Raw genomic sequence first — 24,512 nt, forward strand, 5'->3', positions numbered from 1 at the left:
CATTTTCAAATCGTTCTGTAAGCATAATCTAGGGCCATCAAATGTAGGGCACGAGAAAATCAAATGTTCCACATCCTGAGGAACTCTTTTTGAACATTCACATAAATTGTTTGATCGTAGATTAAAACGAAACAGATAACTTGCAAATTTACCGTGACCAGATAAAAACTGAGACACTTTAAAATTTAACGAAAGGAAAGACTCGGAATTCAGTCTATGGTAAATAGAAGGAAGGAACGTTTTGGTGACTTCGGCATTACAGGATGAAATGTATTCCTCATTCCATATAGCTAAAAGCTTTTTATAATGAAAGGACTTCCAATAACTCTTTGGAATGCTAATGTTGATATCAATGGGTAAATTTAATTTCAAATGGAATGAAACTAAAGATTTCGAGAACAGCCTAAACTAAAGATACGTTTTCAATCTAACGAAGACTAAACGTATTCACAAAAAAAAAACTGCCCAGCTCTTCGTAATGACTCATCATGACGTCTCCTAAGGAGATGTGGGAGGGAAGACTGTACCGTCTGTTTAGCGGGAACAGGAAGAAATTTCGAAAACGCCGGAAAGAGGAATCGCGGGAACAAAACTGACTCATTTTGATGTCGTCTGCCTACAATTAAAGAACCGAGAATACCTCTAGAACCCAAGATTTTATGTTACCAAAACATACGAGACTCTATGGAACTTTAAAAAGACTAAAAGGGGTAAACCCTTGAGAAGGCCAAGAAGCACCTGATTCTACAGTTGGGGTCAATCCTGTATGAAAAAAAAAAAAAAAAAACTGAAAAAAATCTCAAAAAAAAAAAAAAAAAAAAATATTTCTCTTACAATAAATAATAATATTCCTAATATTAATCCTTTTAATACGACTCTTGAATGATATCCTTAAAATGTTCTATCTTTCTCCAATCTTCTGGTTTGTTTATTTGCCTTTTCATTTACTTGCAAACATAAATAATTTTCGATCTTAACCTTCCAGCACGCGCGTTTGGCAATTTTACATGAGCACAAACGTGTCGTATTTTTTACGACATCTGTTATTTTACTGTTTTGGGCACGAAAAATGACAGAAATGAATGAATATTGATAATAAATTTGTTAAAACATAAAATATTAACCTTATTATTGCAAAATACAGATTCAAATGATAATAAATTATTTTTAAAAGCTTATATTATTCAGGTGAAAAAGCAATGATGTATTTTATTATAGAAATTTAAAAATTTATTATTTAATAACTATGTTTTAAAATTCAAGCTAGTTTTAATATTGATCTGTCTTGTCCTGTTGATTTATCATCGAATCGAAGGCGACTTGTCAGAAATGAAAATCGTTTGTAGTTCATCACAGCTCTTGTTATTTCAATTCCAGTGCCATCACTTGAGAATAATTATTTTGCATGGTGTCTTTTTTATTCATATGATTTATAACAATCCAAAGTAGGCCATCATTTCCACTCAGGTAACGGTGCAGTCGCTATCTCTTAAGGCCCACCAGCGGCAGAGCAGTAAAGTCGCTGAACACTGGTAGTTCGGTCCGAGGTTCGAATCCCGCGAACGGGCTGGCTGCATGGGTGTTTTCGTGGTTTTCCCCATGCGTAACGTGTATACGAGCCAGTTTCCCTTAGAAAGTCATCCATGAAGGCAACCCTTCCCTTAGGCAGATAGCCCTCGAGGCTTTGCCGTAATTAAATAACCTAACCTAACGCTATCACTTAATTATTTTGCCTTTTAGTAAACTTATATATTTTATCAAGCATATTTATGCCAACTGTTTTCAAAAATGCTCCTATTTCATTCTTTATATCCTTAGCATGGTGTTTTAGGCCAGGTTTAAGGCTCACAATATTCATCGTATTCGTCTTTGAGCAGTTTGCAAACTTCTGATTTTGACACTTAGAAGAATTATCCTTACTAACATAGAATATATCATTATCATATTTGTTTTCTATACCATTATTATTATCATCATCTGAAATCTATTGTTCAAATTCACTTCTGATATTATTTACCTCTATAGTTCCCTCACTCAGATCGCTATTATTCTCGAATCTAAAGGTTTAATTGTCTTCTTTTTCTTCATCAGATAACTCTTGAAAAATGCGAGCAAAATCAGCTGGTTGCACATATGTTTTTGCCATGACAACCGATATAAAAATTATAGAAGTGGATTTATACAAATTAAATTAACGCACGTCAATTAAAAATGCAAATTTACAAAATATTTGAGAAAAAAAGTACTTTCCGAACTTTCACCCACGACCACGCGCGTGTCGTAACTTTTACGAAGAAGTTGCCACGTAACGCAAAAGCCCAGTAAAGAAACAAAAAAGTGATATGACTTCCTGTTCGCACATTCCATGATGTAGGGAAGGGTTGAAAGGAGGAATAGAAATAACATTCAGACGCCTCAGCTGCAATATACGAAACGTGTGCATTAAAAACCGAATTTGTCGTAAACGTTGTGTATAGCGCGCGCGCTGGAAGGTTAATGTGCGCTACTTTATTAAATATGCAATATTAATGGAATGCAAAATTTTAAACATGTTGTCCTTTTATAAAGTATCGTTTAAGTTTCTAACCATTTATTTTATGCTAATTTACTTTTCTGTCAACGTCGTTTTCATTTCCCTGCCGGAATGTAAATTTCCAGTGCAATTTTGAAATTAGGTAGATAGAGGAAAGTATTTAAAGGAAGGTTTCGGAGGGTGAAAGCAGAGCGTGCTCTACCTGTTTGAAGGCCATGCTGCTAAATTTGATTTTCCGTCGATCAGTATCATGTGGCGTTGAGTTATTCCTGCTATTAGGCTTGTTTACAGAGGCTGTTCGCACATTTTTAGACGATTTTTGTAAGCGGTTTACAAAAAATCGTTTGTTGCAAAAGAAGCAATTCCAATTGTACTATGTTTTTAAAAGTCAAAATTATCGTCTGTGGCTTGAAAGTTTTGTTTTTATTCAAAATGGCGAATTTAACAAAGCAGTGGTTCGAAGGCTACATTTACGCTCTTTCCGAAGAGAAATATGCATACTCCGTTATCCAAAAACGATGTGAGAGTCATGGTTTTGAGATATCTAAAGCGTCCATAGGTAATATCATCAACAAGAAAGGAAACAAACGTCAAATTGGAGCCTCAAGCGGGACAAAAATTCCAAACAAGTATCCAAGGAAAAAAACGGACATCTTTGACTATTGCAAAGGTACTCTACCTGCGTCTAACGTTAAAAGAAAATTTCCCTAGTCAAAAGACAGTTGCAAAATCCTTAAAATGCTCGGTGTCCACTGTAAACAAAATGATAAATGTTGATTTAAATCTTAAGAAAGCGAAAAATCGCAATGTGCATCGTCTTCTTCCAAAGCATATCGCTCAACGCAGGACACGCTGCAGAATTCTTATATGAGAAACACTTATCCAAAGAAAAAGGGAAAACAATTGTCACAATAGATGTAGCATGGGTGTATTTAAATGATTGTAACAAAAGAAAAGAGCCATTTATTATCATAAAAGGGGAGAAAAAAAATTTAAGTACATGGTTCAAAGAATCGAAAGAAAGTTTTTCGAAGGGATTCATGATTGTTGCTGGTTTTTCTTATAATGGCAAGTTAAAAATAAAGAGGGTGCAAAAAAATGTCAAGATTAACTCCAAATACTATCAGGAACATATTTTATTGCCAATTTTTCTGAATGAAATACCATCGCTTTACCCACAGTGCCAACAATCTGTGAGACTCCATCAGGATAAAGCAAGTAGTCACACATCAAAATCCACTGTAAATTTCCTAAACGAATTGGAACAAAAAACTGACATCAAGGCCATACCCTTCACTGATATCCCTACTAAATCTCCCGATGTGTCACCTATGGATGTTTGTGCTTTCGGACTTTTAAAAACTGCATTATCCAAACGTTGTCCCAAAACCCTAACAGGACTCTGGAAAGCTGTTCGGGAGGAATGGGAGAGAATGCCTCTTCTACCACTTCAAAAGGCATTATTATCCTGGAAATTGCGGTGTCGAAAGATAGTTCAGAATAAGGGATGTCAAATAGAACATTTAAAACACAAGAGTTTTATGACTTCGGTCAGAGCCGGATTGCGCGCTAGTTATACTGCGAAGTTATACTTAAGTTTCGTTAGTTTTAGTTCATCCACTATGTTTGATTTAAAGCCAAAGCTACTGGCTTCGGTAAGGTCAAGATGGACTGCTTAAAGTTTATTTGGATTAATAAAGGGTCTTTTAGACCCACCCTTCTCCTGTCTCTGGTAATTACAAGCCACAAAAAAGTCTGAAATTGTCTTTTAGATTTCTGGTCTATTTTTATGCTACGTAAGACCAGATCTTATAAGTTAATTTTCCGAGGGAAACTTGCATCAATAAAAATTATAATTCCATAAACCATTGTAAATTATTTGAAATATTATCGTAATCCTAAACAAAAGGGTTATCTGAAAACATTATACGATTTTAATTAAAACTTCAGAGCATCTTTGTAAAAAAACGTTTTTCTCCATAAGGATGGGAACAGGAAATGAATATACTGCGTATGATGCATCAGATATGTTTTGAACATATATATTTTTTTAAGTTTTGCTCTGGAAAGTAGTGTTCCAGAAACGTAAAGTTTGAGATTTAAAAATAAATGAAATGCCAGCATTGCAAAAGCAGAAAAAATTCTTACTGAAGGATTATGCTGTTTGTCCGCAGATTGCGGACAACCACGAACTATTTATTTCCAAAATAGGATCTACCGTTCTTTACATCTTCTCTCTTCGTGTCTGAAGTTGAACATTTTTCCCAATGTGGGCCTAGGGCCCACCAGCGGCCGAGCGGTAAAGTCGCTGAACACTGGTAGTTCGGTCCGAGGTTCGAATCCCGCGAACGGGCTGGCTGCATGGGAGTTTTCGTGGTTTTCCCCATGTGTAACGTGTATACGAGCCAGTTTCCCTTAGAAAGTCCTCCACGAAGGCATCCCTCCCCTTAGGCGAGATAGCCCTCGAGGCTTTGCCATAATTACACACACACCCCAATGTGGGCCTAAGAATTGATTTTTTTCTGGGCTTGGTTTCGATGGATAGAGAAATTCTTTCTTCCTTTTACTTACGCCAGAAATGATAGTTTATTTTGTGTGCATCTATTGGAATTCGGAAGAGAAATTTTGTATATTTTACTGTGGTACATATGCATCGATTAACAATATAAAATTATGTAGCTTAGTTTTATTAAGCAAACCATTAATCGGAGAACTACGTTTTGGTTTGTACGAAAAAGAAATAGTTAAATTGTTTTAATTTTCCGATGATGTCAGATTTTGTAATTTGAGAGATTATATATACCTACAAATATTATTAAGCGATGTATACAACTAATATGAATGCATAAATATAAAAACCGCTTGTTTTTTCAGAAAAGGCCAATAATGAAATGTCTATGTACAGCCTGTTTTTCGTTTCGTCACATCTTGTTTTACCACATCAGATGAATAGGTTCAAATCCGAGTTATACTCTAGCCTTTGCTGTCGATCTGAAACAACAAAATGAAATTTCAATATTTCGATTTGTTGTAATTGTAATACTTCATATACTCTTTCATTACAGCATTTATACTATTACTAGCAGCTTCGCTGCCAGCCTTCGTCTGGCTTTTAAATGTACCGGAAAAATGGCTGAAGGGAACACCAAACGTTAAATTTAAAATATGCGTAGAATTTTACTCTGCAGAAAAACTTCATAAAAAAAGTTATTACATATAACAAAATTACAATGAAATAAGCAATATCCCTTAATACAAATATTAATTATCCTAACAAATAAATTAACCAACTTCCCTTTGCAAAATCTTAAGAACTCAAATGGTATAAAGGAGGTTAAGAAATTTGTTTCCTAAAAAAAAATCACTGAAAATTTTTCAACATCTTAAAAACAGTGAAATGAGCAATAAATAACATAAAAAAATACAAAAAATAAAAAATTATGAAAAACAAAGTATAATTAATGATATTTTATCTTATATTTTCCAGAGAAAAAAATTACAATGAAATAAGCTATATCCCTTAATACAAATAATAATTATTCTAATAAAAACATTAATCAACTTTTCGTTGAAGAAAAAAAATCATGCAAAACTTTTCAATATCTTACAATGTATTATATATATATATATAAATGACAATGAAATGTGCCAATCTCTTAAAAACAGTGACATAAGAAATACGATGAAAATCCAAACCCATATTTCTAAACGAATGAAACTATTCAAAATGATGCGAATTCATCAAACATCTATCAACAATAAGGCAGGAAAATTGTTGCCAAAATCACATTTTTAAAGATGTGAAATGTGAGAAGTGTACTCGGAAGCTTCATTTAAAAATTTTTAAAAAATACAAAGTATTATCATTTTTCCAAAATTCTTTTTGTAAAAGCAATCGCAAGGATGAAAGTTTAACGTGTCCAAAAATCAAAGCAAAATAAACTGTACATTTTTAAATATAAACTTTTTTAGAAAAAAATCCCGTTGAAAAGGTGTTAAGCTTCCATTGTTAAATAAATTCGTATTGAATCGATTTATTGAAATACGAAATTTATTTTAAGTTCGTAAAATAGCTAAGTGTCTACGTTTCATGACGATGTGAAAATGGTGTGTGTAGAGTAAAATCTCGCTTTTCTATAGCCCATTATGTCTCAAAATGACGCGATTTCGTCACAAAACATAAAATAAAAAAATTCGAATTCGAATTTCGAAAACATCGCTTCGAGGTGCACTGGTTCTTGTGTAGATGCACCTATGTACCAAATTGCGTAGCTGTGGGTCTATTAGCTTACGCGCAGCGCGAACGAAAGACACACACACACAGAGAGACTCTTTCTTTTATTATATGTAGAGATTATTTTACAATATGTGAGAGAAAGTCATTTTCTCAACTCAGAAATGTTTAAATGGAATTATCAATGGAATTATTATTATTATTATTATTTAAATGGAATTACTTTGGTTTTACTCTCGAATGCAAGTGATAAAGTTGTAGAGACATTAAATTATTTTAATGCAGGAAAGGTGCAAAGTGAGCAATGCCCTCGCTGTGACTAGAACCTGGACCTCTCGAATACGCGCCGAGTGTGCTACCGTAAGGCCATGAAAGCATGCACAAAGAAGGGAGAAATTACTTATACTCCCCTAAGAATTTGCAGACCCCCATTGCCAAATTCTGGTGATGAATAATCATCATGCACCATCTTTTAGTAAGGATATCACTGTAAAGACATTAGGTGATTTTACGTAGAAAATACGAGAAATGAGAAATGGCCTCCGCGGGACTCGAACCAGAACCTCTCGAATACGCTTCGAGTGGGCTACCGCTACACGAAGAAAGCATGCAGAAAGGAGGGAGAAATTACTTATATACCCCTAAGGATTTGCAGACCCCCATTGCCAAATTCTGGTGATGAAAAATCATCATGCACCATCTTTTAGTACGGATGTCACTGTAGAGACATTAGGTGATTTTACGTAGAAAGTACGAGAAATGAGAAATGGCCTCCGCGGGACTCGAACCAGAACCTCTCGAATACGCTTCGAGTGGGCTACCGATACACGAAGAAAGCATGCAGAAAGGAGGGAGAAATTACTTATATACCCCTAAGGATTTGAAGACCCCCATTGCCAAATTCTGGTGATGAAGAATCATCATGCACCATCTTTTAGTACGGGTGGCACTGTAAAGACATTAGGTGATTTTACGTAGAAAATGCGAGAAATGAGAAATGGCCTCCCCGGGACTCGAACCAGAACCTCTCGAATACGCGACGAATGTGCTACCGTTACACGAAGAAAGCATGCAGAAGAGAGGGATAAAATACCTTATATTATCCCCCTTTTAAAAGGCGACTGGGGATTAGGGGACGCCAAATCTTGATGGTGAAAATTCATCATCTACCACCTTTTAATTCGGGAGCCACTGTAGCGTCATTAGGATATTTTTGAATACAAGAAACATAAAAAATGTGCAAGACCCTTGCCGGGACTTGAATCTAGACCTCTCGATGACGCGCTGGGTGTGCTACTGTTAATCCACGAAGTCATGGTGGAAGAACGGAGAAAACAAAGTGTCCTGCTCTAAATTGGTGGTTTCATGGTTTGTATTCCAATGAAGCATAACTGATTTTTCACATTTTTCTGTTTCGAATAGATTAACGTCTCTACAAGGGCACAGATGTTAAAAAGGAAAAACATAAATCTACAAAAATAACAATGAATGGTATTATCTCTTATACCAGAAAGATTGTTTTAGAAATATACTGCAATTGTTCTTGTGCATTTTTAAAATAAAAAATCTGATGTGTACACCGCATGACTTCCTTGTACGGAATATTAAATTATACGCATTTCTTTTTGCATTTCATTTAAACTTATTAGATTGAATTAAACCTACTTCGCCGACAGCGCATAAACCACAATAGAATAAATGCATTCTTTAAAATTCACTTTGTTTGCCATAGCGACACTCTGGCGCTGGGTTTACTTAACAGTATTATGTTTCGTTCATAGTATAAATCAGAATGCACAAAATTTATATCATTTAAAGAATTATCTAATCGTTGCCACATGTTCTATTCAAATACTATAACAAAGATAGAACTATGTATAAAAGAAATTAAGCGAACAAAACAAAAAAGAAACAGTTTTTCACAGACGATTGAGTATTTCCCATTCAATTAATTCAGTTTTCACCTCGCGACAACGCAAAAATACATAAAAACTCAAAATATCTGTATTAAAAATTACGAAGTAAATCTTAAACGCTTATTTCCTCGAAAAAATTCCAGAAAGGATTAAGCATGATTTAAATAATAAATGAAGGCGTTATCTTTGTCGTTGCGAAGCTAAGTTTCTCTAGATTGGTAACAAATCCGCTACTCAGCTGTTTCAAATGTAAACAAGAGCAATGGCCGCCATCAAATTAGACTTAGCGGCACTTAAACTATTTTAAAACTGTTGATAATTCTAAAAATATTGCATACAAATTTACTAAAGGCATAAAACCCTTAACCGGAAGATAAAAACAACATAACTCAATCATTTTAAAGCAAAAATTGTACAATTTACAAACATATAAGTGTAAAGAAACTGAGATCACTGAGCCGAGTAACAGAGTAGATATATTTATAAATATATTTATATACGTTTGACGCTGCCGATTGAAACCAAAATACGAGGTGCACATCTACATGTTAAAGTAGTCGTATATACAAAATTTCAACGTTCTGAGGCTAGTCGTTTTTGAGTTATGCGAGATACGTACGTACATACTTTCGTATAGATGCCGCGAAAAATTCTCTTCAGAATTCATTTTAAAGCAGTTTTTTTGGAGGAAAAGAGACTTTTATTCTATCCTTACGTACAGATATCACGCAAAAACATCGTTAAATTGCATTCGAAAGCGGTCAGAGTGGATATTTTCTTTGAAATATGCTGCCTGAAGCTTTTTGCGATTACAATACTTTCTTTTTACTTCGTACAAGGAAGTAAAAACAAAAATTGAAAGGAAAAAAACTTAAATGTTCTGATGAAAATTGTATCTTTATTACTACAGCAACGTGAAACGAAATTAAAATTCGATCCTGGTTTCTAATATACAACGCGCACACCGATGCTTTTATGATTACGATGTCCTTTATACCAGCGAGAATGAGCTGCAAAGTGATAAAGTGTTAAGACAGTGGGAATATAATGAGGATTAACATTCTTCAGATTAAACTTGTATTTAAACATATACATTTTTATAGGATATATTTTCAATTATTACCGCCCTATTTTACAAAATAAATTATTTGCGGAATCTTAGGTAACTGGTATTTTTACGACAATTTTTAATGCTAATGACTTAATAAAAATATGTAAACATAGGAACTTAATATGTAAACATAGGGAACAAAAGGAATAAGAATAATATTATATTATTTACCTTATACGGTATTTCTCCCACTTCCCTAGCGTGTCTTTGTGGTGTAGTGGTTCGGTTCAGCACGCTGGGCCGGTATTCCAGAGCTCCGTGGTTCGATTCCCGGCGAAGGCGTTTGCATATTTTTAATCTTTTCTGCTTCCAATCAATTTAATGACTCTACAAGTGGCGCCCGAACTAAAAGGGTTGTGGATGATGATTCTTCGCACCCAGGATTTGGCGACTAGGTCCCCTAAAACCCTAGTCGCCTTTTAAAAAGAGGAGTATATAAGGTATTTCTCCGACTTCCCTAGCGTGCCTTCGTGGTGTAGTGGTTCAGCACGCCGGGCCGTTATTCCAGAGATCCGTGGTTCGATTCCCGGCGAAGGCGGTTGCATATTTTTCATCTTTTCTGCTTCCAATTATCCTAATGACTCTACAACCTTTTCATAGACGAATATAATTTGACTTTACAGGAGGAATATTACTTTATTACTTTAAGGGGTGTTGGAACCCTAAAATTGTCAAAAAATTGTGATTTCGGATTTTTGCATTTTCAAATTATCTACACTTTTATCTTTCTAAAAATACCATTCTTTAATCTCTATGAAAATTAGAACTGTAAAAAAATTCTAGTTTTAATGTGTCATCTACTGCTTTGATCAATGAGAATTTTTACATAAAAACGCGTTTTTCTCCAAACGTGATTTTTTTTTATACTCGATGTACCTTTTCTGAGGAACTACTGCTCACAGGTATCTAAACATTTTATGGCTTATTTATTAGGTTCCCTAATATTTACTGAAATGAGCTTTTTGTAATAAACTTAGAAAATAATTTTTTTTAATTATTTTTTGTGCAAAAAGTGCTAAATTTTACTATGCCTAACAAAATATGCTGTAATTTACTCTAAAACTCAAAATGTTTCAAAAGCTTTATTTCAGTATAATCAGATAGGTATACTTTAATTACAGAAAAAATTTCAAGCTTGTATCTGCAGCAGATTTTGAGAAAAGGTACATCGAAAATGACCAATTTAACATTGTCGGTATAGGGGTTTCTGATACCCCTTAGGTGATACGTTTAAATCAGAATAAGCTACTGAAATATAACCGTAGCACAGGTAAAGATCCTAAGAAGAAAGAGAAATCGATATCATCCAGAAGCTTTTCAAATTATCGTATCGTTTATTACGATAACATATGACTTTATTTTCTTTAGAAAAACTTCACGACACGAATCACGCATTATTTGAATGGGCACTTTCTGTGTCCTCGTAAACCATGTTTCATTAAGAAATTCTTTCTCGCTTAAGGAAATGTCTGAAACTACATAGCTGTTACACAGTTATGCGATAAATCAGGAAAATTTATGACAAAGGTACCTGCTGATGCTGTCCTAAATTAAACTGAACGTGACATTATGCAAACATTTGTCTTACATATGTACCTCAGTATTGAAATAATGGACTCACGTGGATCAAAGAATCTACAAAATCCCAGCGTGTCAGAGCCTTCGAGCACTTCTGTATGCCCCGCATCAGCATTCTGTCACTCTCATTGCAAAGAATGCCAGCTCATGCAAATTACATTTTCTGTTTTATGTAAGGCAAGAATCAAATCTCGACCATAAAACTAAAGTGAGTTCAGTTTCTTTTGGAATTATCAAGTGCTCTAAATATTTTATTGCTCTTCCTTCCATTTCCTTCGCTCAATATTACGGATATCAAACGAATATAAAGTTACTGAACTTGTATTTTTACGACCGAAATAGCTAAGTTCGAACCTCTTTTTTATGGCTACATATTTATTTTAGTTTCCTCTGGTATGATCGGCATTTGCTTTGGCAAGAAGAACATGCAGAGACGAGTGGTGAACTTTAGAGCTGCAGACTCAAATCCTAAAAGCAGTAACGTTGAATCAAATTTTGCGTGGATAACTTATCTTGGGGAAGCAGGGATTTCAATATAAGCTTCTTTACTCTCAGAGTCCTGAAATTTAATGGAGTTAGGAGAGAGAAGAATTTAGAGTAATGTTCTCAAGTATATGGATATAAAAATATTATATGCCAGACTTTGGAAAGGAAATGCTTGAGATAGGAGGGAGCAATTATATCGCCATTTGAAATCTCGGGTGTCACTCTCAGCTCTTGTGTAAGGCCATGGGACTAAACGGAGAAGAAATTAAAAAAATTTCCAGCTGATTGCGTAGCTAACGTAATATCTAGAATAGCCATCTCTCGTCGAGAAGTAAAATTTCTAAAAAGGTAAATATTTTCAATTATTACCGCCCTATTTTACAAAATAAATTATTTGCGGAATCTAACTGGTATTTTTACGATAATTTTTAATGCTAATGACTTAATAAAAATATGTAAACATAGGAACTTAATATGTAAACATAGGGAACAAATGGAATAAGAATAATATTATATTATTTACCTTATACGGTATTTCTCCCACTTCCCTAGCGTGTCTTTGTGGTGTAGTGGTTCGGTTCAGCACGCTGAGCCGGTATACCAGAGCTCCGTGGTTCGATTCCCGGCGAAGGCGGTTGCATATTTTTAATCTTTTCTGCTTCCAATCAACCTAATGACTCTACAAGTGGCGCCCGAACTAAAATGGTTGTGGATGATGATTCTTCGCACCCAGGATTTGGCGACTAGGTCCCCTAAAACCCTAGTCGCCTTTTAAAAAGAGGAGTATATAAGGTATTTCTCCCACTTCCCTAGCGTGCCTTCGTGGTGTAGTGGTTCAGCACGCTGGGCCGTTATTCCAGAGATTCGTGGTTCGATTCCCGGCGAAGGCGGTTGCATATTTTTCATCTTTTCTGCTTCCAATTATCCTAATGACTCTACAACCTTTTCATAGACGAATATAATTTGACTTTGCAGGAGGAATATTACTTTATTACTTTAAGGGGTGTTGAACCCCAAAATTTAAGCAATGAAAGAAAAGAGGTTGAAAAATTAAAATGTGACTGAGATCAGTTGCTCATTGCAAAATAGAAAGTGAATATTTCAGATTGATATTTCACATTGCAAGGAAAAATAGTATCATATATAATTTAATACTAGAAGAAACATATTAAGAACACACTTAATACTGTAAATTAACAATCGGTATTATATACACATTGTAATACTTCTTTGGCGAAATGAAGCAACTCCAATGATGGAACACAGCAATAACTTTTATTTAACACTCAAAAAATGGCGACATACAAACAAGACGAGAAAACATATTCTAACATTTAAAAATAATTTATATTCTTCGTGCGAGAGTCGCACATGGCACTCGAGTCTGGTTTCAAATATTGCCATTCACAAATACCTTAATGTTCATCTAATTAAATTATTTAAACTGCAAGATTTTAATAATATGTAAAGCTGTTACAACATTCATTCTTTGCAATTTAGCAATGAAGAATCATCATTATGCAATTTAATAACAGACATTAATATTTTAAATTTAAAATATGAGTTTCTTTCAGAATTCGATCAAAATATGAAAATAAGACAGTGAGGTTGCTGATTGATTAATTATAGTAGTTGACTAACTAAGAAAGTCTAAGAAAGTTGTAAAGTATTGAATCGTCAGATATGTCTGCATCCCAAATGAAAAGACTGAAGTTAAGGCTATAAGGTATTTCTCCCACTTCCCTAGCCTGTCTTCATGGTGTAACGGTAGCACGCTGGGCCGGTATTCCAGAGGTCCGTGGTTCGATTCCCGGCGAAGGCGGTTGTATATTTTTCATGTTTTCTGCTTTCAATTAGCCTAATGACTCTACAAGGCAATGAGAGTAGAGCTCGCGGTAAGTCTGTGATGCAAATAAAATAATATGCCAAAAATTTGCTTCAGCAGTTTTGAAAGAAATTAATATTTGATCATGAAAGATCACATCTGCAAACGTTTGCGAATAGCATACTTAACGTAAATATCACGGCGATAATTTTTATCGCTCTCTTCAAGCGGTTTTCCCAATGAAAGTATACTTCTGCATTTTAAGATCCAGTTCATAAGGAACCATGATTTAACAAAATCTCCAATTTTTTTCCAATGTTTTCTTATTTTGCATTGATGGAAGACGTCGAATTTAGCAAGAAACCCATGAACCCATGAATCTATCTTGCCTTACTCGCACTGTGCAAGGATCTGGTGAGAGTATCATGACATGGGGCATGTTCTACTGGCATGGAAGTGGTATCCTGGTGTCCCTAGAGGGTAAAAAGATAGCCATGAGATACCTAGATATACTCGCAGATCACGTTCACCCTGCAATGTTGCATTTTTACCATGATGGAGACGGATGCTTCATAGAGGATAATGCAACCATGGATCGTGCCAAAAGTGTTCAAAATGGGTTCGCTGAACATCAGTCTGACTTCCAACACCTTCCCTGGCCACCTCATAGCTGGATCTTAAGCCCATTGAAACTGTGTGGGATATGGTGGAAAGATGCATCCGACATTACTCTCCTATTCCATTTAATTTACAAGATCTGAAAAGCTGCATTGCCACTGCAGCAGTTATCAGTGCAAAAGGGGCTCCAATAACATATTGATTTTGGTTTCTAATTCATTGGCCAATGTGTGTAACATGATATAATATAACGTAACATAATATAATGTAATGCAATGCAATACGCACTCGCTTTAAAGCTGGAACCAGACAGAGACGTGATGCACGATACTCACTTGGTACACGATCATACACTCGTGAACCTGCATCTTTGGCGTACTCACAAGTACCACTTCACTAACTTCCCGGAGTATGCGTGCCCCACTTTGGATATTACTGATATATGCGATTCATAACAAATGAGCAAGGCCATGGAAGCTCCTTTAGAAAGGCATATTTCAATAACATGGTGCATATAATGAAGCCGAGGCGAGGGAATATCAGAGGGCTGACACAGGGTTCCGTCTCCTTTTCAGGAAGTCCATTAATCTTTTCTATAATTATCTCACGTTTTTGGTTTTAAAAAAATCTCTTTTAAGTACTTCCGCGGAATATTTCGTAATTTATTATTTCAAGTACCTCTGAGAGTTTGAATTCAAGAAAATCGTATTATACACATCATTAACCCACATTTTGTCACTCCCAAGTAGATGTTGCACTTCAGGTAGCATTCATCACTGTTTTTTTTTTTTTTTTTTTTTGTTCATTATAGCTGTCATCACTCAAATATTACGGGGAACAGAAACTGGGATTGCTGTTCTTAATTTACAAGCAAAACATAAAAACTACTACATACTCTAAAAGGTTTTTTTTTTTATTAACGGTAAGGAAAATTTCTCGTTCGAGATAATTTTTATTTAATGGAAGATATATATTCACATGTGAGTTACATATCTTACGAAGATTTAATTTTAAACAATTATGATGAAGTTTAAATATTATTATCCTTCTCCTTCTTGTGATAGCAGCCATTAAGTTTTGAAATTTAAGAGATTATATTTTGATAATGCTCTGTTTTTCATTGTTATGATAAAATAAAAATCTGTATTTGAAATATCTACAATGCACAGCTTTAAGTATTTTATTAATGAAATTAGGCTTAAAAGCAAAAAATATGCTGTCTGTTATTATAAAAAGAATTAATTCTATTGATAAAAAAACCTTCAAACAAGTACTTATCTGAATTATTTTAGTTCATTTGTTAATATCCTTAGTGCATAACAAATAATTAAGGGGTATCAGAAACCCCTATACCGACAATGTTAAATTGGCCATTTTCGATGTACCTTTACTCAAAATCTGCTGTAGATACAAGCTTGAATATTTTTTCTGTAATTAAAGTATACCTATCTGATTATAATTAAATGAGCTTTTGAAGCATTTTGAATTTTGGAGTAAATTACAGAATATTTTGTTAGGCATAGTAAAATTTAGCACTTTTCTCACACAAAAAAATTATTTTTTTTTCTACGTTTATTATAAAGAGCTCATTTCAGTAAATATTAGGGAACCTAATAAATAAGCCATGAAAAGTTTAGGTACCTGTGAGCAGTAGTTCCTGAGAAAACGTACATCGAGTATAAAAACGTCACATTTGGAGAAAAACGCGTTTTTATGTAAAAATCCTCATTGATCAAAGCAGTAGATGACAAATTCAAACTAGATAATTCTACAGTTCTAATTTTCATAGAGATTAAAGAAGGGTATTTTTAGAAAGATATAAGTGTAGATAATTTGAAAATGCAAAAATCCGAAATCACAATTTTTTGAAGATTTGGGGGTTCCAACACCCCTTAAGATTACGATTATGCTTAGTTTCTTTACGTATTCATGATATACCATTTGACTGAATGGTTTAGTAATCTTTCACATTTTGTTTTCATAAGGATCGATATTTATAGTAATTTTAATTTTTACATTTTCTCTGAAGATATTTCCAGCGACATGGTCTAGTCGTAATAATTATCTGTAGATGAGAGAATTAAATCCGAAACATGATTTTAATACTCACCTTATTATAGAAAAGCACAGTTATGTGCTTAAGGGGACTCATGCACCTAAAACCCCTCATGATCTTCGAATATGTGACTATTGCAAGAATTGGGTTATTTTATTTATTTTAAAAGCAATTACTTCCAACATTTTACAGCTGACTTCATGATATAGCTGCTTTGGAAACTAGTAACCAGAAAGTTTGTGTTGCCACAAATAGTTTTGTAATTTAATCCTCTTCGTGACAAAATATTTCGCCATATTTCCGCCTTGCGCGCATGATATTTTAAAAATGGCTAGTGGTACATACTTGAAATTGGATGGAATTCTTTATATGGGCACTACTTTCTAACTGAACCAACAATCTGATGAATATTTTACTATTGAAAAATTTTATGGACGAAAACATTACACATTTTTTTAATAAAACACATTTTATAAACTCAAAATAAAATAAAAATTTAACATGAAATTTTTAGAATTTTAGGTTCACAGTAGTTTCCAGACGTTATATAAGCTATATATTAAATATGGAATTAAATTATGAAACAATGTTTTAAAATGTGTGCGCAAGTTGGAAACATGACGAAAAATGTTGTCACAAAGCGGATTAAATTATAAAAATATTTGTGGCAACATAAAGTTTCTGATTTTTATTTCAGAAAACAGCTATATTAAGTACTCAGGTGTAAAAAGTTGGTAGTAATTGCTTTTAAAATAAATAAGTTATCCCAATTCTTGCAACAGTCACCTATTCGAACATCTTATGGGTTTTAAGGTGTATGAGTCCCCTTAAGAAGCTTTTTATATTCTTGAGAAGTACGGTAATGAATGTACCTTGCATCACGATAATTAATGTTTTACGAATATACCCAAATATAAACCTATGTGAAACATAGTTAAGGGATTAAGAATCCGAATATAAATCTATATATATTTATTTATATAATATATATTATATAAATAAATAATATTTTTAAATACACACACATATATGTGATGTACCAGCTTTTGTCCGGAATAAATAGACTGGTGAAGAATCATAGATGCAGTTGTAGCTCAAAGTATCAGACGATAAGTTTAAAAAATAGGATCCATTTATTATTATTCAGGAGAAATAGCAGTTACAAAAAATCAGATCTCCGGAGTAAATAAAAAAGAACTACTAAGAACTTTTTGTATGAAGTTTACTGCATCGTTATATTAAAGAAAAGACCCCGATATTCCTTTGCGAGTCCTTTTATAGCCTCTGGAAAGGCGGAGCTTCCAAGAAATGACGTCAGCCTCGTCAGCCAATTCAGTTCGCTTTAAATATCTCCAGAATATTCTAAACTGTACGTTAAGAAAAGGCGGGAAAAACAACTTGACTACGGGGCTGTGGATTTAATTCCCCGTACTTTCAAATAAGAGACCGTCGCCCAAAAAAATGAAAAGAACATACAATTAGAATTTTAAGTGTATTTTTTACTATTTTATTATTAATTTTAAATTTATTATTATTTATTATTTATTTTAATTTATTATCACATATAATATTACATATAATATATATGAGAAATTTATTATTACATATAATATATATGAGAGAGAGAAAGAAACAGAATAAGAATATACTTCGTTTAAAATTATCGCTTAATGCAAGACTTCGTTTAAGAATACTTAAACTGTGTGTAAACCACTGATTGATTCAAACACACATGTCGCATCAAAATAAGTATTTATTCACTCATGAAGGCACGGAATGTCATTAATCGATGCAAATTACATCAATGTAAATCAAGTATATCCACCGCATTCTTACTATACATCTATACTACTTTATTTTCCAGACACGTAATTGAGATCAATTAATTAATTTTACAAAATGAATAATGAAATGGTGGGGAAATGATGCTAATTAGAAAAGCTGCGGTTCCTAACAACTGTATATGCACGCCAAAATTATAACCAAGAATTATGTTAATCGTGATTTAAATGCTGTTACAAGCTTAGAACAAATAAAATCTACTGTAATGTGTATGCATTAAGAGACTTTGAATTATATATATGGTAATATTGTTATTTCATAAGCCTTTTACCCTCTCGATCAATCCAAATAGGAAGTAAAGAATCTTGATGATTATGTATAAGTTTCAGCAAATAAAGGAATTAAACATGTGTAATTTATAAGCATGCAATGGACGGTATTATCGGAAAAAAACCAAAGATCTAAACATGATATGGAAGACGAAATAATAATTATAAAAATGGAATTTATCACAAATTATGAAGAAGTTTTCCCTTAATTTAAAACTGCTAGATTTTGATAGGTATGTGTAAGAACTGTTTTTTGTACAGAAAGGGTTATTATTAACCCGCGGGAAGGCGCGTGGGGTGTATCATACCCCAACCCTACATAAAAGTGGAATTTTCCTAACTTGTGAAACTGAAATTCTGTGCTGCTTTCAGTAGCTGAGTTTCTAGTTGTGGTTGACTTTCAGAACCGCTTTTTCTTTGCCTGTGTGTTTCAGGAAAAGATTTATCGGTATTTTGTTGGAACTGGGGTATGACACACCCCACGCGCCTGTCCGTGTAAGTGTTTTGCTGACTGAGTATTTAGTTCAGAAATTTATTTTTAGAGTGTAACAGTATATATTTCTACTCGCAAGTGATTTTAAAGTACTTGACATTAAATTCTTAAAAATTTCTAACTGCATTATGGTAAAAAAAAATGAGTCCCTATGAACTGGAGATGCAACGCATGTGAGATTTATTAGAAATATTTGACAGCGATGAAGATTGCATTTCGGAAACTGAAGATGAAACTAAGAATGTTTTCTACAGTGTTTTGGTTTCGAAAAAGATAAAACATTAATTCCTGATGTTCCTAAAAAAGGTAAAACTGTTCTTATGCTTTCAACATTATATAACGATTATACTATAGATGATACTATTGGAAAAAATAAAACGTCAGGAATTATATGTTTTAATAATATGACTAAAGGAGCAGTGGATATGGGGGATGAAATGTCAGCCAATTATTCATTTGCCAGAATAACAAGAAGGTGACCAATGGTAATTTTCTTTCCTGCACTGAATGTTGCTGTAATAAATGCTTGAATTATATTACATTCAACTGTTAATCCACCAACAAGAAACAGAAGTCTGTTTTTGAAGGACTTAGCATTACAATTAATGAAAAAAAGTATTGAACAAAGATCAGAGATTAATACTTTTCCAAAAAATTGACGTACTGCATGCAAAACAAAAGCAGATGTTTCGACGAAGAATTAAAACGAAGACATGAAATTCAAAACAATTAAGTATGAAAGATGTGTTAAATTTTTTACACTCGCGCCAAGGACAGAAGAACGTGCATGCAATGTTTAAAATGTGAAAACATTCTGTGCCAAGAACACATGAATGTATTTCGTTCAAAGTGTGAAGAAATAAAAAAAGCATGGTGCATTAGAGATGCAATGAAACTTAGAGGCATGATGTTTATTATTTTCATTTATCTTAATTTTAACTCTAAGATTATTTCGGAAATTAATTTTTTGAAACCCAATTATTATTCACTTATTTATAATACACGAGAACAAAAAAAAAAAAAAAAAAAAAAAAAAAAAAAACAGTTTTAAAACTAAATAATACTATTTTTATTGTATTTTAAATATTGGGGTATGTGATACCCCACGCGCCAACTCTAATAACTTTTCTTGGTGCGACTTCCGCCGGGTTAACATTACACAACAGGAATATCCAAGCCATGGGCGCGATCAGAATATTATTCTGAAAATAATCCTTTGATGTGAAACATACCATATAACCAAAAAAAAGGAAAGCAGCGCGATAGTTAATATAAAAATAAGGGTATTAGTTAATTTTTAGTTGATATAGTTGCTTACTTGAAGAATTTGAAGAAGCCTCTTTAAAGATAAAGAAAAGAATGAACATTTATGTTTTTTTCAACGAATACAAACTACCCAAAATTATTCGTATTTATAGCAATATTAAAGTAAGAGCGATGTTTCAATTCACTCTGACATTTTATCTCAACAATCCAAATAAACGGTGTAAAATATGCGTCTCTGATTATCATATTTTTTCAGCATACTTTGACAACAGATTTTACGATTTCTGAAAGGTTAGCCCTACTTCACTGTAGTTTCTAGTTTGTTCTTAGCAGGTACCAAAGATATCATTGCGCTTGCAATGCAAATTAGAAATATGCAATCATATATAAAATAAAAACGTATTTTATCGGGAAATATATACCATATATTCCGGCGTATAAAGTGCACCGATGTATAAGCCCACTTATAATTTCAAACTATACTTTTTAATGTTTAGGTATATTCTCCGTACAAAGCGTACCCTTTCTTTGCAAAGAAACCTAAAAGATACAGGGACAAAAATATGGAAACACCTTTAAAAAAACATGTTTCTTTGCTTAATATGGTGTAGGAAACCCGTTGGCATCCAAAACAGTTTGCAGTCTTCTCGGAATGGATAAATACAGTTCCTGTATTTATGCCAAGGGAATATTATACCATTCTTCCTGAAAAACGATGGCAAGTTCAGATAACGATGTTGGCGGTGGATAACGAGAACGCACTTTCCATTCCAATGTAGACCACAAAGGTTCGATAATATTCAGGTCTGGTGACTGTGGTGGCCAGGGGAGATGGGACAACTCATCCTCGTGCTCAGAAAACCAGTCCTGGACAATGTGAGCCGTGTGAACAGGGGCTTTGTCGTCTTGGAAGACACCATCACCATCGGGGAACAAAGTTTGTACCATGGGATGAACTTGATCGGCCAAAATGTTCACATAAGTCTTGGCAGTCATGTGCCCTGACACAGTTATCATGGGGCTAGCAGAGAACCACAGTATGGCTGCCCAAACCATAACAGAACCCCCGCCATGTTTCACTCTTGGCAACAAGCAATCTGTATTATAGGCTTGAGATGGCGTTCTCCAGACGTAAACTCGGCCAGAAGTGGGAAACAATGTGAAAGAAGACTCGTCAGACCATATTACTCGCTTCCACTGCTCTATAGTCCAGGCTTTATGACCTAAACACCACCTTTTCCTGTTACGGGCATTAGCATCACTGATGAGTGGCTTCTCAATTGCAGCACGGCCATCAATTCCTTGTTTATGAAGCTCCCTTCTAATTGTTTTGGTACTCACAGGGTTCGGTAACACAACATTCATTTCAGCAGTAACTTTTGCAGCTGTGGTCTTCTTATTTTTTGTCACAATTGCCCTTAATGATCGTCTGTCACGATCACTCGGGACACACTTTCGTCCGCGCTGTGATTTAGCAGATGATGTTTTTCCGCTTTTTAAATATGCGGAATAAATCTTCGATACAGTACCTCTTGAAACACTAAACACCTCGGCTACCTTGCTTACGGAAGCACCTACCATACGTGCTCCAACAATTTGCCCACGTTCGAAGTCTGTTAACTCTGACATAATGCAATGACAACCTCACATAACAGTACTCCGACAGCAACTGAACTGTTTAGCACATTTACAAAGTTGTATAGGTGGCGTCAGTAGTCAAAAACGCCAGCGCCATCCTACATATTTCATTAAAATCAATCTTTCTTTTCAAACATGCATTTCACAAGGTGTTTCCATATTTTTGTCCATCCACTGTACTTGAGCGATGCTTTTAAATTTCGAAGTCATTCATTCGACGATTTTTCCTAGTTTTTCTAACAATGATGCACTGAACTCACAAGCGATAAGAACAACAATATGTGTGTGTGGGGGGGAGGGAATTCTCAAGGGACTAAATAATTCTGAAAAGAGGATTGGTTGTTCAATGCATGCGTGCACAAAAATGTTGTTCTTAAATTTCGAGCAAAGGGGGACAGAATTTGGTGAAAGAATGTCCTTCCGATCTGAAATAATTCTTGGAATTAGGATTCAGATGTTTTCTGTTTCTGTAATCATCTGAAACCATGATTATGAATCATTATATTAGTATTTGTTGGATGACAGAGTAATTAGAATTAAAAAAATAGCAAAATATCATCTGAAGATACTAAATTCTACTGTAAATGTTTACAAGTACATTTGACTATCTGTTTTCACGTTAGAATAAGAATTAATGCTTTCAGTCTAATATGACAGTAAAATGAATTCCTCCGAATAATTTTCATTTGCAAGACACAAACCTTTCACTTGAATGAAAATTTAGAAACCAATGTACTAAAATGGAACAGGAAGAAAGAATTTACAATTATTAGCGATAGCTGTGAAGTAAGATCATGAACCTGTTCAATGGAGGTGACGCTTCAATCGAGAATTCTCGATTGAATCGAGAAAAGTTGTAAGATAAGTAACGAAGAAGATTTCTTTGCTTGTAAATTACTGACACTAATTTTATAACAACTTTCAAACTGTCGAGTATCTGATGTTTTTCAAATAGCATGTGAGCTTCCAGACACAAATAATTTTATTTGTAACGGTTCATAATTTGTCCTTCTAGATTTTAAATGAAAATTATAAGAAAGGAACATAAGAAACAATAAGAAAGGAAAATTGTTGCCAAAATCACATTTTTAAAGTTGTAAGATGTGAGAACTGTACTCAGAAGCTTCATTTATGTTTTTTTAAATACAAAATATTATCATTTTTCCAAAAAGGGCCCAACAGCGGCCGGGCAGTAAAGTCGCTGAACACTGGTAGTTCGGTCCGAGGTTCGAATCCCGCGAACGGGCTGGCTGCATGGGTGTTTTCGTGGTTTTCCCCATGTGTAACGTGTATACTAGCCAGTTTCCCTTAGAAAGTCCTCCACGATGGCATCCCTCTAATTAGGCAGATAGCCCTAGTGTGCTTTGCCACAATTAAATACACCCCAACATCAACACCATTTTTCCAAAATTCTTTTTGTAAAATCAGTCGCAAGGATGAAAGTTTAACGTGTCCAAAAATCAAAGGAAATTAAACTGTACATTTTTAAAAATAAACGTTTTCAGAAAAAATCCCGCTGAAAATGTGTTAAGCTCACTTTGTTAAATAAATTCGTATTGAATCGATTTATTGAAACACGAAATTTATTTTAAGTTCGTAAAATAGCTAAATGCCTACCTTTCATGACGATGTGAAAATGGAGTGTGTAGTGTAAAATCTCGCTTTCCTATAATACAGTGATAATATAGCCCTATAATATAGCCCATTATGTATCAAAATGACGCAATTTCGTCACAAAACATAAAATAAAAACAATTCTGATTGGAACATTGCTTCGAGGTGCACTGGCTCTTGTCTAGATGCACCTATGTACCAAATTTCGTAGCCGTGGGTCTATTAGCTCACGCGCAACGTGAAGGAAATACACATACACAGACAGACTCTTTCTTTTACTATATGTAGAGATTTAAAGTTCAACATAATTTTCAATAAATATTCATAGATAAATGCCATTTAAGCTATATGATTTAATGATAAGAAAATTTTAAGAAAAAAATGGAAAATTATTTCTAGCATATGCACTCATAAACTATTATTTGTAAAAGTAACGCACTGGGAAGTTACCTTTTCCTCAAGAAAATGAACTGCATTATGGTTTGTCAGAAATGATTGCATGCGGAATGGTTAAAATAAAAGGTTATACTGCTTTGCTTTATTAAATCTTAAGGGAATAATCCTGATTATTATTATAGCTGAGCTATCATTGCACAAATAAAATGCTCCAGGATTGAAACTGCCAAAGTTGCGGTTAATAAATTTTAAGGATTTCTTTTATGGGATCTTGAATGTAATTACTGAAGAGAAATCCTTTAAGTAATTAAGCCTCAATTTTATCGCTGAAAAGGGAAATAAAACAAAAATAGTTTTAATCAGATGCAAATAGGTAACACCAAGATTAAATATTTCATGGTAAATGTGTTAAATACGGTGAAAATAATGCTACGTATCCTTTCCAGGAGAAAACTATTGCAATTACAGTTACCAACTAAAAGGATTTTTGATAATGAGCTAGCGGTAATTTAAAGATGTCGCCAACTTTACCATCCCCTGAAGCAATTTAAACCACCTAGGCAACAAAAATTATCTCATTAAAGTAGTCCATGGGCGTTTTCCGGTGTTAAATTAATTTTTCGCAATTGCGTCTGAA

The 24,512-nt window shown here is 34.0% G+C and overlaps 2 non-coding genes across 2 annotated transcripts; both read left to right on the forward strand.

The window, feature by feature from the left end:
• Window positions 1-10,258: 10,258 nt before the first annotated feature.
• Window positions 10,259-10,332, forward strand: TRNAN-GUU (transfer RNA asparagine (anticodon GUU)). Its single transcript has one exon. It is a non-coding gene; the product is annotated as a tRNA-Asn (tRNA).
• A 2,342-nt stretch (window positions 10,333-12,674) lies between these two features.
• TRNAN-GUU (transfer RNA asparagine (anticodon GUU)) lies at window positions 12,675-12,748 on the forward strand. The gene has a single exon. It is a non-coding gene; the product is annotated as a tRNA-Asn (tRNA).
• The last annotated feature ends 11,764 nt before the right edge of the window (window positions 12,749-24,512 follow it).

This window comes from Stegodyphus dumicola, chromosome 5, assembly GCF_044657685.1.
Source record: "Stegodyphus dumicola isolate Sdum_Otavi_A_Nest chromosome 5, ASM4465768v1".
In the NCBI taxonomy this organism is placed as follows: domain Eukaryota; kingdom Metazoa; phylum Arthropoda; class Arachnida; order Araneae; family Eresidae; genus Stegodyphus; species Stegodyphus dumicola.